Source organism: Lissotriton helveticus, chromosome 5_1 (assembly GCF_964261635.1).
Source record: "Lissotriton helveticus chromosome 5_1, aLisHel1.1, whole genome shotgun sequence".
Lineage (NCBI taxonomy): Eukaryota > Metazoa > Chordata > Amphibia > Caudata > Salamandridae > Lissotriton > Lissotriton helveticus.
Genome location: NC_136065.1, coordinates 163,276,056 through 163,294,521, shown reverse-complemented (window position 1 = coordinate 163,294,521; position 18,466 = coordinate 163,276,056).

The window sequence follows — 18,466 nt, the reverse complement described above, 5'->3', positions numbered from 1 at the left end:
TTATATAGAAAGGACTAGGTAAGTTACCTGACCCCAGTAGAGTCAATGCCCCGTTCCAGTTGGGAGTCAGCGGCCTGTCAAGCTTTTTCTACGTAGGTTCTATAGGGACCCCAGATGTCCTTAGGACGAGAAGAGCCAGGCAGGGTACTGGAATACATTTGGCTGTTGATGTTACAAAAGGTCACACTGTTTAGACAGCCTTGCAACGTGAGGATTGACCTAAGGCCCCAGTGAATAGCAATTTATTTTTTGGCTAGCAGCAGGCAAAGAGATACAAACCTTCTAGGGGCTCTAGGGAAATTGACCTCAAAGCCCAATAGAGCCACTTCAGGTATGGAGACCAAGGGCAGCTCTGTCATATCGCCGAGTGTTGTGTGTACCCCCATCCAGCATGACTGTAGTTTTGGACAGGTCCATGTGAGGTGTGCGAAATCAGCATAATGGAAGTCACATTTATGGAAGGAATGGTGTCTGGACGGGTCCTGTCTGTTGCTCCTGGCCGGGGTGATATACATTCTGCGAAGGAACTTAAAATAAAGTAGCTAATGCCTCCTGTTGAGTGACACATCTTTGGTAACTGAACAGCACTTGGCACACTGATCATCTGTGATGGGTCGGCCTAAATCCGCCTGCCAAAGCACTTGGATCCTGTCATCATTGACCGGTGTCATCTCAGAACACGCCTCATAGAATTTCAAAATGAGGTGAATGCCACTCTCTCTGTCGATGGCAAGCGAGAGCGGAGAGAATGAGTATACAAAAATTTAGGGAGCACCACCATCTTAATGACTGTACTTTGCCGTCCATGGACAGAGGCAACCGCATCCACTTGAGCCTCCAGGGCGCTTATTGCCTGCCCTTAATTGAGGGAAAGAATCTGAGTGGAATCGAGATGAATGTGTATGCCTAGATACTTGACAGGACACTTTAATTTTTGTTAGGCGCAGGAGATTAAGTCATTTGCCCAGAATCACAGGATGTTGAGCGTCATTGCTGAGACTCGAACCCGGTTCCCCAGATTTGAGGTCAACTGCCCTAGCTGTTAGACGACATCCTCTCCCCAGTGTTGTCTACTGCTTTCTTATAGGGCAGTTTTAGTTACTTATTTCCAATTCGACTTCATATTTTAAACATGTATCTTAATAAATTACTGTTTTCTGTCCTTGGATGGAATCCAATACGTTCTTTGTTGATTAACTGTGTTCTTGTTTCGCAGTTTTTTACGCATATTCCGCATATAGTTTGTCAGAGGAAGGCCTGGTTGCTTGTACCGAGCTACCAGAGGTGCAACTTGAATTCCTCATTGAAACCAGTTTACCTTTGCGGGGGTAGCTAGTTTTGCCTTATGTAGGTGCTTATTCAAAACTCATAAATTGGCTCTAGCTGTCCAATCCCTAGCCTGGCATGCAAATTCCATACATTGTCAAAGGATAATGGAAAATCCTCAGATACCTGGATGTTCCTGGAGGATACGCTAAATGTGGAAAGGAGTCCAATAATGGAATTCTTTACTGTCAGTGATTAAGCTTCATAATTCTTCTTGGCACTGTAACTCTGAGACAAAAGTCATCTCTCAATTGCTCTCTTTTCATGTCTGAGAAGGTGGGGCATCTTATGTCTTACTAACCATGACACTGTTAGCCATTTTTCATATTTTAAGTGTAATCTTAAAGACAAGTGCTTATTTTGTTTTAAAATGTTACTTCGGTGTACTTTAAGGGAAGTTTCAATGGAAAACACTGTGGATATCACATAATAGTACAGAGTAGATAAAAGGGGAACAATATATAACAAATATCTGAAAGAGTGAATGATAAATAAAACTAACAAGAACAAAAAGCATAATTCACTACAGTGAAATGCTCATGAAAAGAAGGCAATATATGGAAAGTCTGCAAACAAAATGACCAGGGTGCTGGGATTCACATATTTGTGTAAAACAAGACCAGGCAATTTATAGAGTAAATTACCTTCAATCAATTAATCAATCAATCAGGGACTTATAAAGTGCGACTACTCACCCGCGAGGGTCTGGGGGGTGGGTGTAGTGGGTGTGGTGGGGGGGGGGGAACTGGGTCTGTGGTCCAGTCAAAGAGCCAGGTCTTGAGGTCCTTTCTGAATTGCAGCAGCGATGGTGATTAGTCTTCGCAGCGAGGTAGGAGAAGGATCTTCCTCCAGCCCTGGTCTTGTGGATCCGTGGGATGGTGGCCAGGGCCAGTTGGGCGCAGTAGAGATTTTTGGTGGGGTGTAGAAGGAGATGCGGTGGTTGAGGAATGCAGGTCTGGTGTTGTCGAATGCTTTGTAGGTGTGCTTGAGGAGCTTCAAGTTAATTTTATTGTTGAAAGGAGGCCAGTTATGTGGGTGCAGTGTGGGATGTTCAGAATAATTCTGGTGGAGGCGTTTGGGATGTTCTATAGTTTCTTTGTAAGTTTTAGGGTGGTGCCGGCCTAGAGTGCATTGCTGTAGTCGAGTTTGTTCCTGACGAGTGCATGGGTGACCATTTTCCTGGACTTGGTGGGGATCCCTTGAAACCAAGCAAGAGACTGTGGAAGCTTAAGTTGGTGAGCATGAAGCTTGGAGCCCTGCCCTCTGGAATTTCTTTGGCTGTGGTGTTCCAAAGGTATTTGATAATGCCGACTCCTGTGGAACACCACCGAGCAAGGACTTACAGAGCACAGGGTACCTTTTCTCCACCAATTTACACTGCATCTTCCTTGGTACCAAATTAGTTAGGTCCTGCAAAACAGGAACAGCAAGATCCAACCGTGTGAAAAAAGCATCCTTCTTAACATAAAAAACACATCTGGCTCACAGATTGTGCCAATTTATTTCACGTCTAAATGTCAAAGCAGAACTTAAGGCAGAGCTTATGCAAATCGTGAGCGACAACAAACAGCAACATGTTTAGAAATAGCATTCAGCAATGACCCATGACAGTTTCACCCCACAATGAGAATGTCAGACTCTCACCCACCCTCAAAGAACTCCACTGACCCCTTTAAACAGGCTATACGCCCCTTCAAAGACTTATGTGTCACCATCAAGGCAGTGAACTCAATCCCGCCACCATATCAAGCAGGCAAAATCACGAATTGCAGAAGGATGCGTGACACTCACAGGAGCATCCTCCTAAGGTAGAAGACTAAAAAGTAGGATGGTGAAGACAACATACTAAGCCTTCTCGTGCTGTACTCCTAGGAGCCGGAACCCTTCCCCATGCAGAACCTGAGAATGTCTTCGAGTCTGCTATTCAGGAAGGACCAGTGGCGTAACGAAACGTGAGGGGGCCCCCCTGCAAAGTACATGGGGTCCCACCCCAATCTCCGCACCAGAGAGGAGCTGTTAGGCCAGCGACCCGAGATACTGCAAAGGCTGCGGGGGTATTGTTACGCCACTGTTACCAACAGAGCCGTTACAAGTAAACCTGGATAGTGGAGTTAATTGTTGGGTATATTCTGCCAGCAGTCTATCATCGGGGTGGTCTATCCACTACAGGGTCCCTGCCATCAGTATGCTGGGGAAGTTTGCTCTATTTTAGGTGGGCTTACTGATGCAGACTCCTGTCATGATATACATTGGGCCCACTCATCGTTTAGTTTTGCCAAAAGTGCATTCACTGCTCCTTCTCTTTCACACCTCCTTCCTCCCTCTTGCTTTCTATCTCTTCCTTTCCAATATTTCTGAGCATCCTATCCTTTCTTCATTCTCACCCCTGCCTTTTTCTTTCTATTCTATGTCACTTTCATCTCCAACTTTTTCTCTCCTATTACGTCAAAATCATTCCTCTATGCTTTCCTATCTCCTGTGCAGTATTTCACTCTCTTTCTTGGCTCTTTTATGCTATTTGCTTGGTATTTCCTTTGTCCATTTTCTCACCCTCTCCATTCCCTATCTCTCTTTTCTCATTTCTTCTATTATACCCCACCCTCTCTTCCTTATCAGCTTTCCAGCTGGCCTTCTCCTTGTAGCCCGTCGTGATTTCTTTCCTTTATCCTTTCTCGCAGGGTCCCTTGATTAGTGCTTCCAATGCATTCATATCTATCAATATGCTCTTCATCAATCCCGTACAGACCTTATTGCCCTTCTTCTTTCTCATACTCTCCCAGAACCCCTAGCCTCAAAGGTTGTATTTATTTACTCCAGAGTCTTCCCTGGTATCTCTAGAGAGGTCAGATGGTGCCAGTTCCCCAGTGCTATTTGTCCTGGCTACCGTAGTGCCCACCACCACAGCTGCTCAATGTATTGGCTGATAACACCAAAAAAAGAGACCGCAAATTGCCACACACTTTAAATTGTCCAACTACCTTTTGTAGCAAACAGTGTTGTTTGATTAAAATGTTTTAATCTCTCTCTCTCTATCTATATACATGCATACGCACTCACACACATACACATTGCCACAGATGGAGGAGAGGATTTTGCTGGAGTGGTGGACACATCCTTACCTCTGACCCACCACAAGCTTTTTTTGTTTTGAACCATGTATAATAGCCTTGTTCAAACACCTTCACTTCCCTTATCACACATTCAGGATTCTTGTTGTTTTCTGGACAGTGACATAGAAATGTTGTTGTGGACTCTTATGACAATAAACAAAACAGCTCCCAGCAGGTCACAACCTCATATACAGAGACATCCACATTGGCACAACTCCCAATTCCCTCTAGGCATATTCCCACATAGGAAAAGGTAAAAAAGAGTAGAATGCATGAGGTGCATCATTTAGGTCAGCACATTGGCTTAAACAGGATGTACACTTTTCTTGTGGTCAGAGTACGTGTATCAACATTTTCCATCAGCAGCTGGACATTAGTAAACCTGGTCTTGGAATTTCTCCCTGCTGCCTTTTAATTTTGCTAATTCATTGGTGTCCACACTCTGATAATACATTTTAAAGACCAGGCAGGGCTAAGGTTTTTAACTCATGCAATGGTCTGTTACCATCTTGGACAGGTGTATGTAAACGGTCCATTGTTGTATTTCCTGAATGCTAACATCTCGCTCTTGCTTGTTTTTCAACTTCCACGACACTACCTCACAAAGCCATGTACTGATACGCACCACTATCGATCAAGGACAAAATCACCCCAAAAAATAAGCTGTGTTCCAACCACACACCGTCTTCTCAATAACTCACTTTCAAATACTCTGCAGAGGGCTGATCCATTTAATGTTGGACAACAGCCCTTGAAAGAGACTTCCTGTAGAGCATCACAACCCGTTCCACCTGCTAATGTTCAGAGAACAATTCAAGGATCTCCTGCCAACACATAACCTACAAACATGTGATGCCACTACTCAAGACTCACTAGTTTCCCCAACTCCTGACTTATTGATCATCAGCCCTAAACTAAGACCGACCTCTTTCTCCAACCTACTGTTCTGCAGAAACAATCCAATGTGTCTCCCCCAAATTTCTTTAAATCGATAAAGACAAAGAGAACCAGCCACAAACATAATCTTTCACAATGTGCAGCTATCTTTTCCACGGTGTCTGAGAGACTGACAGACAGGCACACCTTCACTGTAGAGTGACTCTCAGCACTTCTCTTGTCAATTGACAGAGACAAGGCTTTCCATCGAGTGCACTGGCTTTTTTCTGTGGAAAATACTGGATAAGGTGCGTCTGGATACACAATTGAAAACATGGGAATCTTGCAACTATTCTAGCCTGCAGCTCAGAGGCTGAGCTGTACTTTCACTTCATCCAAAAGAAATGGACTGACATCCTCCACAAAATGCACACCTCCTCATTCTGTGCCTCGGTAAAAGAAGCAATGCTTAAGATTGCACACTATTGGTACTACACCCCAGCCAAAAGGTGAAATGGAAACTCAGCAGTCCTAATGGCTTTTAATGCAACTTCGGCCAACCAGACACACTGACTCATCATCTCTGGCTCTGTCCAAACTCAAATGCTACTGGTAGGCCACCTGAAAGATATCAATGAAATGTTTGCAAGAGATATACCAGCTTACAGGACGACGGGGCATGACTGATCAGCAAGTCAAAGACTGACCGCAGTGGGTATGACGCAATAAAAAACCCAGTATGCTGACACTGAATACGTTGTGAAAGAGCTAATTCTAGTGAGAGAGGTGATGCTCCCTGGGTGACAACATCTGATAATTTAACCCTCCTCTCCTGCCTTTCCCAGTCCCCCTGGTATCCTCTCTTCCTCGCAATCAATCTCCTTCTTCGGTTCTCCCACTGTTATGTCCCTCTGTTTTACCTAATTGGCCTTTGGATTTAGGTAAGAGTATTTGTTCCTGGATAAATAAATAAAAAGATCTGAATCATAAAACTTCAATGGGTCGGCAGAATATTTAAATTCTAACATTGTTAATATAATATTCCATCCACACAAGGTTTCTCAGATTTGTGGTCTTAGATTTTCGCTGTTACTCTCAAACACTGTCAAATTATTTCACTCTCCTTTGGTCTGCAGAACTCTCTGATAACCCTCTTTATCTCAACGCACCTCTTAAAATAAAGTGTTTATTTGTTCTGTATTTCTACAGGTTCAAAGGCATTACAGTACAAATTTACCAAACTCAAAAAGATGAAACTATGACTTGGCCTAGTTGAGATTCAAATTCATGAACAGATCACAAAACAAGTCTTCTCTTTTGATCTCACTGTATCTTCTCTCTCACTTCCTCCCTCTCTCAAAGTCTTCCTCATCTTCCCTTATAAGTTCTTTCACCCTTCGTCTCTCTTTCTCTCTCTCTCTGCCTCACTTACTCTCATTCTTTCCATTTATCTCCTTCTCATTAGCTTGCTTCCCCGTTCTCCGTGCCTTCTCCCCTCCCTTCGCCCTCCTGTTGTCTGTGCCTTCTCCTCCCTCCCTCTCGTTGTCTGTGCCTTCTCGCCCCGCGCCGCCCCTTTGTCTGTGATGCCTACCATTTGCAATGCGATACGTCTCGCGTAAATGCAAGGCCTATTGCATTGCAAATACTTGTTTATGCGGGTCATCAGGTTGGCCATTGCCCCGGTTTCTTTCCCTTCCTCCCCTATTGGCGGTGGCACCATGGCTTTCATTAGAAAAGCTTTCCACCATGAACTGCATTTTGTGTACTTGTGACTGATACAACGTAGCTGACCTGATGATCTTCTGCTCTACCACACAAGAAATAAAACAATCTTGGAGGAACAAGAGGTACACTTCACCCCCACCCTGGCGCGAGGCTTCAGCTACAACTTGTTGTGGTCCGAAAGCGTATTTCAAATCTCCCCTGCTGTTTTCCTTTTAAGGTTCGTCAACTAGAAACGTAGCCGGGGGAGGGGGATAGACTCTGCACACAAAAGGAATCATGTGTTGTGTAAAACATTTGCACAGTGTCACAGGGTTAATTCAAGTGGCATGGTGTTGGGCATGCAACGCTAACAGACATGGGCCCATTGAGAGGGCACAGGACATTGAAGGAGATGAGCAAGAGAAACTAGCTGGCCCAGTACATACGACCAGCAGGTCACTACACATACTACACACTATACATGCCAATGTGGAATTCCTTGAGCACGGAACATACAACACACTAAGAGACGTGGATATGCCAATATGAAATCCTTCAAACACAGACAGTGGAGACGTGCATGCTAATGTCAAGCTATTTGGGCAGTCCTTCACTTACCAGAAGACAAGTGTACACCAATGTGAAACAATCTGGGCACAGGAAGTACTGCACACACAAGGCGACATACATATTAGCAAGAAACACATTGTAGTGGAGGTGCATGACAATGAAAAACTATTTGGGCACAGTAGAATCAGAAGAAATGTGTGTGTGTCATTGTGAAGCTATCTAGGCACAGCTAATTTAAAACCTGCTAGAAGACATGTGCATGGCAATGAGAAATGTTCTGGGGAAAAGTACACACTGCACATCTGAGGACAAGTGCATGGAAATGAGAAACTATCTGGGCACAGAACATACAGAGTTTACCTATGTGTATGCCAGTGAAAAACTAATTTCTTGTAATACATACAATACTCAATAGAAGACAGCTTCTTGTCAACGTGGTACTATCTGGGCACAGTATACATTGCACTCACTTATAAAGATGTTTATGCCAATGTAAATATATATGGGCACAGCACACGCAGTGCCTTGGGTGTCAATGCAAAACTATCTGTGTACAACACACAGTGCCTTGTGTGTGAATACAGTGCTGTGTGTGAAAGTAAAACTATCTGGGCACAATACACAGTGCCCTGTGTGTGAATACAGTGCCTTTTGTGCAAATACAGTGCCTTGTGTGTGAATACAGTGCCCTGTGTGTGAAAGTAAAACTATCTGGGTACAACACACAGTGCCTTGTGTGTAAATACAGTGCTTGTGTGTGAATACAGTGACTTGTGTGTGAAATTAAAAGTATCTGGGCACAACACACATAGTGCCTTGTATGTGAATGTAAAACATTCTGCTCACGGTACGCAGAGCACTCACTAGGAAAGCTGTGTGTGTCAACGTAACATTTTCTTGTCACCATTCATTCAGAGTTCTCTAGAGAAGATGTGTGGATGTAAAACTGCCTAGACACAGGACATACGGAGTTCTCTAGGAAAGATGTGTATGGCAATGTAAACATATCTGAGTGCAGCGCATACAGGGTTGTGTGAGTTAATGTTAACCTACCCGGACTCGGTACATACAGCGCTCACTGGGAAAGGTGTATGTGCCAATGTAAAACTATTTGTGTGCAGTGAGTGAGTACATGGCTCACTGGGGATGACGTGTGCACGCCATGCATACAGTGTTGCGTGTGTCAATACAAAGATATCCGGGGGTAGTACATGCAGTGCTCGCTAGTGAGCAAGCATGCAAATGACAAATATTTGTGCAAAGTACAATACAAACTAGAAAAAGCATTTGAAATGCAATAGGTCTCGTATTTTCGATACTTTGACCTTTTGGTATTGTAAATGACAATGCCTTTTATTTACCTGTTGCTCCACTTCATGACGTCATTGCCCCAGCACGCTGCCTCTGCGCCACTCACATTGACACCATGCCTCAGTATCCTTTTTTATTTATATTTATTTTATGCTTTTTTATATAGCGCAGACTTTACCCCAAGCTGTCAGAGCGCTTCACAATAGGAACAGTAATGATACATGAGGAGAAAATTACAAGTGATCATGTTACAAAAGCAAACGTTACGTTATATGAGGCAATAGTGACAATTGTGCACGTATCAAGAGCAAACAAAATACAAGAGGTAGCAAACAGTACGTTACAAGAGGAAAAAGTGACATGTGTGCAGGTTACAAAAGCGTACAAAGTACAAGTAGAGGTATAATACTGCAATAAATGGCAGACACTAAAAACACAAGAACAAACGTTACGTTACATGAGGCAATGGTGGCAATGAGGCAATGCTAGAAACGGATGTCGATTTGACGTACCATTATGCTTTACCCATAAAGGCGATTAATTCCGCGGCCGCAAGCAACCAGCTCCGAATCATCTGCCAACTTGCCTTTTGCTCTCTAAAGGTATGTTCCACTTTCGTGGCAACCAAGTTGCTCAATGACCACTATTGATAGTATCAAAGAAGCCCGGATTAAGTTTTTGCTTTCTTTCCCCTCAGATATTGAACGTTTTTTCATGATTCATTAGTGATTTTCCGAACTTGCCCGCCAATAGGAGGTCAGATAATACCGACTACGGGCATCAACCAGAGCCTTATTGAAACCATAGGAGCGCCTGGTTTCCTTAGTACTGCCAGGTAGGCTTCTTCATCAGCCTTCAACCTTAAATGAATAGACTAGGAGGTGTTTGCGGCATTCTATTACAACGTCCTGTTCTTTTCTATTTTTTGCTTTAGAAGCTGCATTACTATTCAAAAACGTTTGTTTGGAACTAACCAGTCCAGGTATGGTTTCCCCCATTTTTATTGCTTTGCATCGATTGCTGACCTTGTTAGAAGCACATATTAATTAGGTCCTCTCCTTACCCCAAGGTGGATGGGTAGGACCCTTATGTCCACCTCAACATTCGCTGACACGTCCATTGGCATTGATTAATCTGTGGAATCGGTGAGTTACAATTGGGCATTAATGACCCTTGTACACATATTTTACGATGTATGTACCGAACACATACTTACCCTGAATTCTCTTCCCTCAGGCTGGCCGCTCAACTCCTTTGTCCTAAAGAAGACCCGCCATGACAATCCCATAATAATGCTTCTATCAAGGTCGAAACGTCGACGGTTTCAGATGTCCATATATCAATAGGTCTCGTAATTTGCAAATCACTAAGGATCAATTCTTGAGCTAGAGACATCAGTATTATACTACAGAAATTAGACCCACTCTCAAACTTCCCTCCTTATTTGTAAATGCATTAACAATGTGTATGGTTTCACGCATATCTATAATACAATGATTTTGTCACTCGGGCACTTTGTTCACCTTTTTCACTGTAAATATTTGTCACTGGCGCCGCTTCATCAACTGAATTATCAGACAGCCTGATCCTATGGTAATTTTGTGGTGAGAACAAAAACCTTTTTGATGAATCTTTAGAAATGTAAGTAAAATATTCTTATCTGAAATTATGGATTACTTTGTCACTTTATATGTGTTCTAGCATCGTCTTGAGATTTATTACCTTACATTATTGTTATGAACTACAAAGAAACTGACTCGCCCGACAGAACCAATTGTTATTTGTATTATACATGCCCAGGTTCTGAGGGATACTGGGTTACCCCTTTGTTTTATTTACTGCTTGTGATCCAATCACAGTGACATATTGGCCTCATTGTCCTGTCCCTGTGCCGCTCTGTAGTGAAGGCAGGGCCTTACTTGCACACAGTGCTATGTTAGCATAGGCTTATTAGAAGCTTAAACGCCATTTTACCTTTTTGCTGCTTTTGCACACTACACTATATGTAACTGTTGTTGTAAGTTATACTGCGTGAATTGCTTCACATGAGAACCGCTTGTTTTCAGCGTCCCTAGACTTACATCTCGACCTTAGTCTGCACAGTGAGTGCTGAAGCCGCCAAGGTTATCATAACAATGTTAGGTGTTGTTCGGGCTGATCGGCTCATGCTCTAGACACAACATGCATGCAGCTGCAGCCAGCTGAAATTCTGGCATCTTTAATATCACAGTGCATGCATGATTTGGACATTTGGAGAAAATCAGTTTCCAGAGAGACAGAGAGCTTTTGCAGATCCTTTTTTTAAAAATTTTTTTTTAATTTTTTTATTTCATCATCATCAGACATATTGCATTTCATTCTTCGATGATTACCATCATTTCATATATCAAAATCTTGTATACATGGGAAAAGAAAAGAATATATCTAGTAAAATTATACAATATTTCTCCTCATACTGAAACAACTTTCTACATATATTATCTATTTACATTAAGTTATGATATAGAAGAGAGGGAGAGATAGGAGTTGGAGAGAGAAAGACAGAAGAAGACAGAAAGAAAAAAGGGCAAGCAGCTAATTCGAATTTCTAGCTATTTTCCAGCCTTTGTTTCCAATCGATTATAGGGGCCCATATTCTTTTCCCCAGTTGTTTTGCTGTCCGTCCCTTTTTGTCATACATTGCTTTTTCCAATACATATATAGCTAACAACCGTGATAGCCATTGTTGGAATGTTGGCGGGTTAGAATCTTTCCACATTGTTGCAATGCATAACCGGCTTAGAGTCATTGCTAAATACACAAATTCTGAATAATGTATTTCTATGTCATCCCTGGTAATCCCTAAGACCATTACTTCATTCGTTATTCTAATATTGATCCCTAGTTCTTTGTCAAAGAATTTCTCTATTGAGTTCTTAAATAAGTCCAGGGCTGGGCAGGCAGCAAACATGTGTATGGTATCCGCCTGTATTGCATGGCATCTAGGGCAGACAACCCCCGTAGTTCCACCCCATTGAGCAATTCTATATGGTGTATAGTAGAGCTCAAATAGGGTCTTGTATTGCTGGGCTTGTAGGTTAGTTACTCTTAGCACTGAGTTTAACAGTCTGAACGCTTTTTCTACCTCATTGCCAGTTAAATTTAGCTTAGTATTCCATTTTTGTATGACCTTTCCACAATCATCCTCCTTAAGCTGAATCAATTCGCCGTAAATCTGGGATATCGAGCAGCCCTTCTGTTCTCTTAATAATTCCATAATTTCATCCCTCTTGTAGTTAATATCCCCTCCCTGCTTTTTTGCCAACACAGATCTAATTTGTAAATACTTAAAGAAGTCTCTACGGTCTATGTTATATAGTTGTTGTAGGTGCGTAAATGTCATAAAGCCTGTCGTATCTGTGAGGTCCCCAATAGTTTTCACTCCCAATGTATCCCACCTTTTCATTACCTGGTCGTGAAATATCACCGGTAAAAGTTGGTTCTTATACAGAGGTGTATAATAATTCATCCTTCCCATTTTTATTTTCTTCTTAAGGGAAGACCAGATTGATATTGCTGTTCCGAGGGTCTTGAACTTGACTTTTTTGTAGTAACTGGCTTCATTAAATGTAAGAAGCCAGTTGTTGGCACCCTTAATTAATAATTCGTATATGTCGTGGACACTTTCTCGCCCTCTCCACTGGTCCTCCATACTCCCGCAAACTAACCCTCTGAGACATTGTAGAGCAGTTGCCCAGTAATAGGCCTTAAAGTCGGGAGCCGCGAGGCCTCCTCTCTCCCTTGGCAGAGATAGAAATGTTAGTGCTCGCCGTGTTCTGCCCTTAGCCCAGATGAAGCGGTTTGTGACTCTCTCTATTTCCTTAAGCCATTTGTTATTAAATTTCAATGGGATTGTCCGAAACAAGTATAAGACTTTAGGCAAGAATATCATTTTTATTAAGTTACACCGTCCAATTATTGTTAAGTGTAGATTATTTAATCTATCTAGATCATTCTTAGTCTTTTTAATGAGCGGCCCTAAGTTCATTTCCACTATCTTAGAGAGATCCGAGGTTATTGTTACACCTAGATATACTGTAGAGTCCATTACCCTTTGATCTACCATCGTTATTTTTTTGTTAATTACGATTTGAGTTTTACTTTGGTTTAATTTATAGCCCGACAGTGCCCCGTATATGTTAGCTTCTCTTTCTATCTCCAAGAGCGCACTGGCCGGGTCCGCAGATGTTATGGCTAGATCATCAGCATAGCCTAGAATTTCTGTTTCGTATCCATTCAATACAATTGGTATGATGTTCCTATTTAGCTCTATCCTTCTAATAAAGGCATCTATATAAAAGGCGAAGAGCAGAGGGGAGCATGGGCATCCTTGCCTGGTTCCTCGTCCGATATTGATAGTCCCACTCTGTTCTCCCATTATCCTGAGTCTTATTGTCGGATTTACATATAAAACGCTTAGAACCTTGATGCAGACATCACCAATATTTGCCTTTGCTAGTGCTGCCCAGAGGAAGCCCCACGAGACCCTATCAAATGCTTTCTCAGCATCTAGCAATATTAAGGCCACAGGGTCTCGTGAGGCGGCCGTCCCATCAAACATGGTACTCACTCTTCTGATGTGATCTGCCATGCCCCTACCCGGAATAAACCCATGTTGTCTAGGGGATATGATTTTACCGATGATCGAGCTTATTCTATTGGCTAATATCTTTGAAAAGATCTTCGTATCGCTATTCATCAAGCTTATGGGCCGATAGGACCCGGGATCTGTTGGAGGTTTGTTCTTTTTCAAAAAGACTACCATGGTGGCCTCGCCCCAAGATTTTGGGGGTACTGCTCCTTTCTGTGTTAAAACCATAAGCTGAAATATATCCTCTGCCAAATTTGGTAAAAAGATTTTGTAGAATTCCAGCGGAATGTGATAAGGGCCCACAGCTTTCCCAGCAGGTAAATCTTTAATTGCTATCTGTATTTCCTCCAAAGTAAAATCCTTTTCCAGCCCTTCTTTATCTGCCGTAGTAAACCTCTCGACTTGTGCACTTTCTAAGTATCTTTCTATCTCCCCAATTTCGGCATTATTATCAAGATTATATAGGTTTTGATAAAAATTCTGGAAAATTAAACATATATCTCTTGGTGTCGTAGCTGCGAGCCCTGCCTCAGATATAATTTGTGAGATTTCCCCTTTAGTTGCTGCCTGGCGTGTTCTAATGGCTAATATACGGCCGATCTGTTTGCTGAACTCGTATTGATCCTGCTTCCATGCCATATACTTTCCTGCAGCTTTGACTGCCAATACCTCGCCTACTGCTGCTTTTGCTATACTCAATTTTTGTAATATCCCTGTTATATCGTGATTAGCCCTGATTGCTTCCGTTAATTCCTCTTCGGTGACAGCTATTATACTTAACTTGCTCTCTATTTCCTCTTTCTCTATCCTCTTTCTCCTCATTGAGAAGCTGATGGTTTCCCCTCTTATGCCAGCCTTCATAGTGTCCCAGATTGTTGCAGGAGAAGCGGAGCCTCTATTTATTCTAAAAAATTCTTTTAGCCAAGAGGCCATCTGAGCCACATACTTCGGATCGTGTAGCAGAGCTCTCTCGAAAGTCCAGTTGAATTTTTCTTTTTGTAAATTTGTGGTGGATATATCTAGGGCCAGAGGATTATGATCCGACATCACCCTTGGTAACTTTCTAATTTTGATGATAGATGTTAATACTGGTGATGTCAAAAAATAATCCAGTCTAGATAATGATTTGTGTGGCATTGAATAATATGTACTCCCCGATCCACCAATGTTTTGCTGCTCCGATATATCGATAAGCCCGTTGTCCTGCATCATCTGTATTAAAGCCCTGTGACTTCTCTTTTTTCTGCCCCATGATCTAAGGTCTCTGGGTCATCTACTGTGGGTGCGTAGATAGAGCAAAGAGTGAAACTAAGTCCTTGTACATTGCATTCAATCATAGCCCACCTTCCATATGGGTCTGCTTTTTGTTTTTTAACTGACACCATCCTACCCCGTGCCAATATTGCCACCCCACGCGTCCTGCTCCCTTGTGATGAACACGATAATAACTGGTAACCAAGCTGTTCTAGCAATATTTTGCGGGCTATTTCAACATGGGTCTCTTGTATGCACACAATATCTGCATATATTGTCCTTAAATATTCCTTAAATTCTCTTCGCTTTTTAGCATCATTCAATGGAGAAGTGTGGCTCAGGGGTTAGAGGCAGCAGACCCGGAAGCTGAGATCGGTCCTGGACCAGGGTTCAATTCCCGCCTCGGCGGGTCTTGGGCTAAAAATTCCACGGACTCGATAATTCTTGCCCCGGTGCCTCCTTGACTCACGGGTTCACACTCTGCGACTCTGGGCAATAGCTTGCTTAATCTCCACAACGGCCCCTCGCGGCGGGATGCCTGACTTTCACCTTGTGGATACCCTGCTATCTCACAGGGGAATACCAGGAAGGGTTCCCTAAGCAAGCGCCGGGAAACCCACTGCGGGTAGCTGTGCGCTATATAAGCTCAACTACATTTACATTTACATTTACATCCACATATATTAATTGTAACTATCCGCATAAAAAGAAAAAAAGATACATTTTCATCCCTTTTCTTTCCTTTTTCCCCCTCCCCCTCTCCCTCTACTCCTTCTTCTATATGTCTTCCTTATGATGATTTTTTTCCCCCGTTTTTCTCCCTTTCCCTCCCTTCCTATCCCCCCCACTACACCCCCTCCCTCCTACTGAGGCAAGTAGACCTAAGGTCTCTATGGTGGTGTCTGACCGCCCGTCCCCTAGTGCCCTCCACCCGTCTTTGTACATTTGTGGTGTATTATTTTTTTAATTTTTAGATCCCTCTGCTATACACACTTCTTACTTTGTTAGCCTTGACTATATTTGTCTTTACTCCTCCCCCCCCCTTTTTTTTTCCACCCCCCAATTCTACCGGATCATGTCGTTTTATAGTGTCATAATGTTGTAGTGTTTGCAGAACCTCCTTCTTTCAGAGTGTCTATGTATGCCTTTGCTTGTATTTCGGAGGTGAAGACTTATATATTATCTTCAACCTGGCCGGATTCATAAGATATGCTTGTAATCCCATTTGATGACATGGCTCCAAAAGTTCTCTCAGTCTCCATCGTCTCTCAACTGTCGTATGACAGTAGTCCGGAGTAGTAAAAAAGGACTGATTGTCAAATGTGCGTTATGCGTTAGGTCTGACTTTGGCGTAGATTTCCTCCCTCAATAGAAAATTTCCAAAGAATATCAGGATAGCTCGAGGCCTCTGTTGCTTTTGATTTCCACCCTGAGCTGGGACAAAGTTTTTCTTCATAGTCATTGGAAATCTGTGCACTCGTTGGACTTCTTTTGTCCCAATCCCAATGACTCAGCTCCGGAAAAGCACCCTTCAGTAGCTTCAATACATAGCCTCTCACGTCATCTCCTTCCTTCCCTTCCTCTATGCCCAAGATCCTGAGATTATTCCGCCGCTGGCGATTTTCTAGGTCTTCCAATTTCCATTGGATGTCTGTTAACTGCTGCTCATGGCCCTTTACTTTAGTCGCATCTCTCACTTGCTGGTCTTCCAGGGTACTAGTGCGATCTTCAAGGTGGGATACTCTTGTTTTTGTATCGGCACAGATCTTGGCAATCTTTTTGACTGAGCATTACAAGTTCTTAGTTGCCAGTCGGTTTTTCTTCCCCTCGGTCTTTGTTGCTTCTTGTAGCTGCTTAATTGAGTCTAGTAGCTGCTGCCAGGGTGGGGTCTCAACTTCAGGCCCTATCGTGGCGCCCTGCAAAATATGTTCTGGGTGGCGGAGTAATCCCAGTTTAAGGTGGTTGCATTTCCACGGCTGATGCGTCGCTGATTACTGGATATTCTCTCCTGAGATTGGGTATCTCTTTGTCGTCTTGACATCCTTTTTCTTCTGATGACTGTATCCTTCTCATTGAGGGAGGCTCTGCTATTCCCCCCCGGGCTGGAGCCGAGGCTGGCTCCTGTTAAATTCTCGTCCTCTCCATCGGTCGACCCAGCAGGGGTATCATCTGACCCATCAGTGACTGAGTAAAAATTATCTAGTACATCCTCCGTGCCACTTGGGCCACTGCTTGCTATAATTTCCTGAACTAGGATATCAGTTGTCAACGCCTCTGTGTCTGGGTCTACTTCTGCTTCTATGTCTGCATCATTTATTGCCAATAAGCTTGTTGCATCATTTGCCACAACTCCTGCTTCTGACAGATTCTCTTGTCCTTGCATTTGATCCATGGATATTGTAGGTATTGCAGGTATTACCAGTGCTGACTCATTATTTTCCTTATTTTCTTTATTGAGATCGTGGGTTTCCATCATCTCGCCCCACTGGGTTTCCAGGCTAATTTCCTGAGCACTGCCTGCTAACAGAGGGTTTCCCTGTATGTTTGCCTTGTGTATAGCTAGAGTTTTTTCCTTTTTTCTTTCTACAGCTTGTGTAGTTTTCTCAGTTGTGTGGGCCACGGTAGTTATACCCAAGGTACTGATCACATTGCTCTGAGCGACCGGGGTAAAATAGCCTGTTATTGTTTTTGGGATCGCCCCCATATTAGCGTTATTAGCTGCATTGCTCTCGCTGCTAGCGCCTGCTGGAGTCCCAAAGTTTGTTACCCCACCTCTTTTTCTGAGATTGCCACGTGTCCCTGTGCCATTTGTAACCCCCCCGCTCTCACCTGGGGTTTCTTCAGGGTCTTTATTCTTGTCTTTCCCTTTAGCAGCATCTTTCTGCAGTGCAGTCTGTTTTGTAGCTCCTTGCTCCATATCTGGTGCTTTTCCTTTCCCTCCACGCGTATTTTTAGGCGCCATGCTGCCTGCTTCCAGATAGTTGAATAGGTGATTGGATGACTTTAGACTGTGATTGGATGACTTTAGACTGCACCGGCTACTCACGAGTCCATCTCTGTCCCTGTTTGTTCTATGAATGGTTCCTCGTCCCAGGCCACCCTGATCACTTTCAGCTCGCCAGGGAGAACCCTCAGTCACCCAGTCTGCAGCTCTGTAGCTGCTGATTTCGCTAGGTACTCCACTGGCTCCGCTGGCACCACTCCCCGCATCGACTCCGCCCAGGTTCCTTCGAGCACACTGGTCCCGGGTCCCGATGGATGCCGACACCGATGCTGTAATCTTTGATCTCCCCCTGCGAGGCACTCTGTCGGCTCCACTCATCACGCTAGCTCCATCTCCATCTCTGTCTCTGTTTCTGCCCCCGTATGTGCAGCGAGCAGCTTCTTCTCTCGGGGCGCTCCTCTCTCCACCCTTGGCAGAATCCTCGAGCTCCTCACCTGACCTCGCCCTGCAGTCACCGCCGGCCTTGCAGACTGCTCCGCTAGCTCTGCTGATCACACTGATTCTGCTGGCTCCGCTCACCGTGCCGGCTCCGCCCAGACTCTTTCCAGCTCCAGCTCGTCTGTCGCGGATCTCTGCGAGCACCGCTGCTGCAGTTGCGAGAAGCCTGGAGACCAAGCCCTCTGCCGCGATCCAAAGCCTGCCGTCTTCAAAGCTGTCTCCATAAGGTATGTAATACACCAT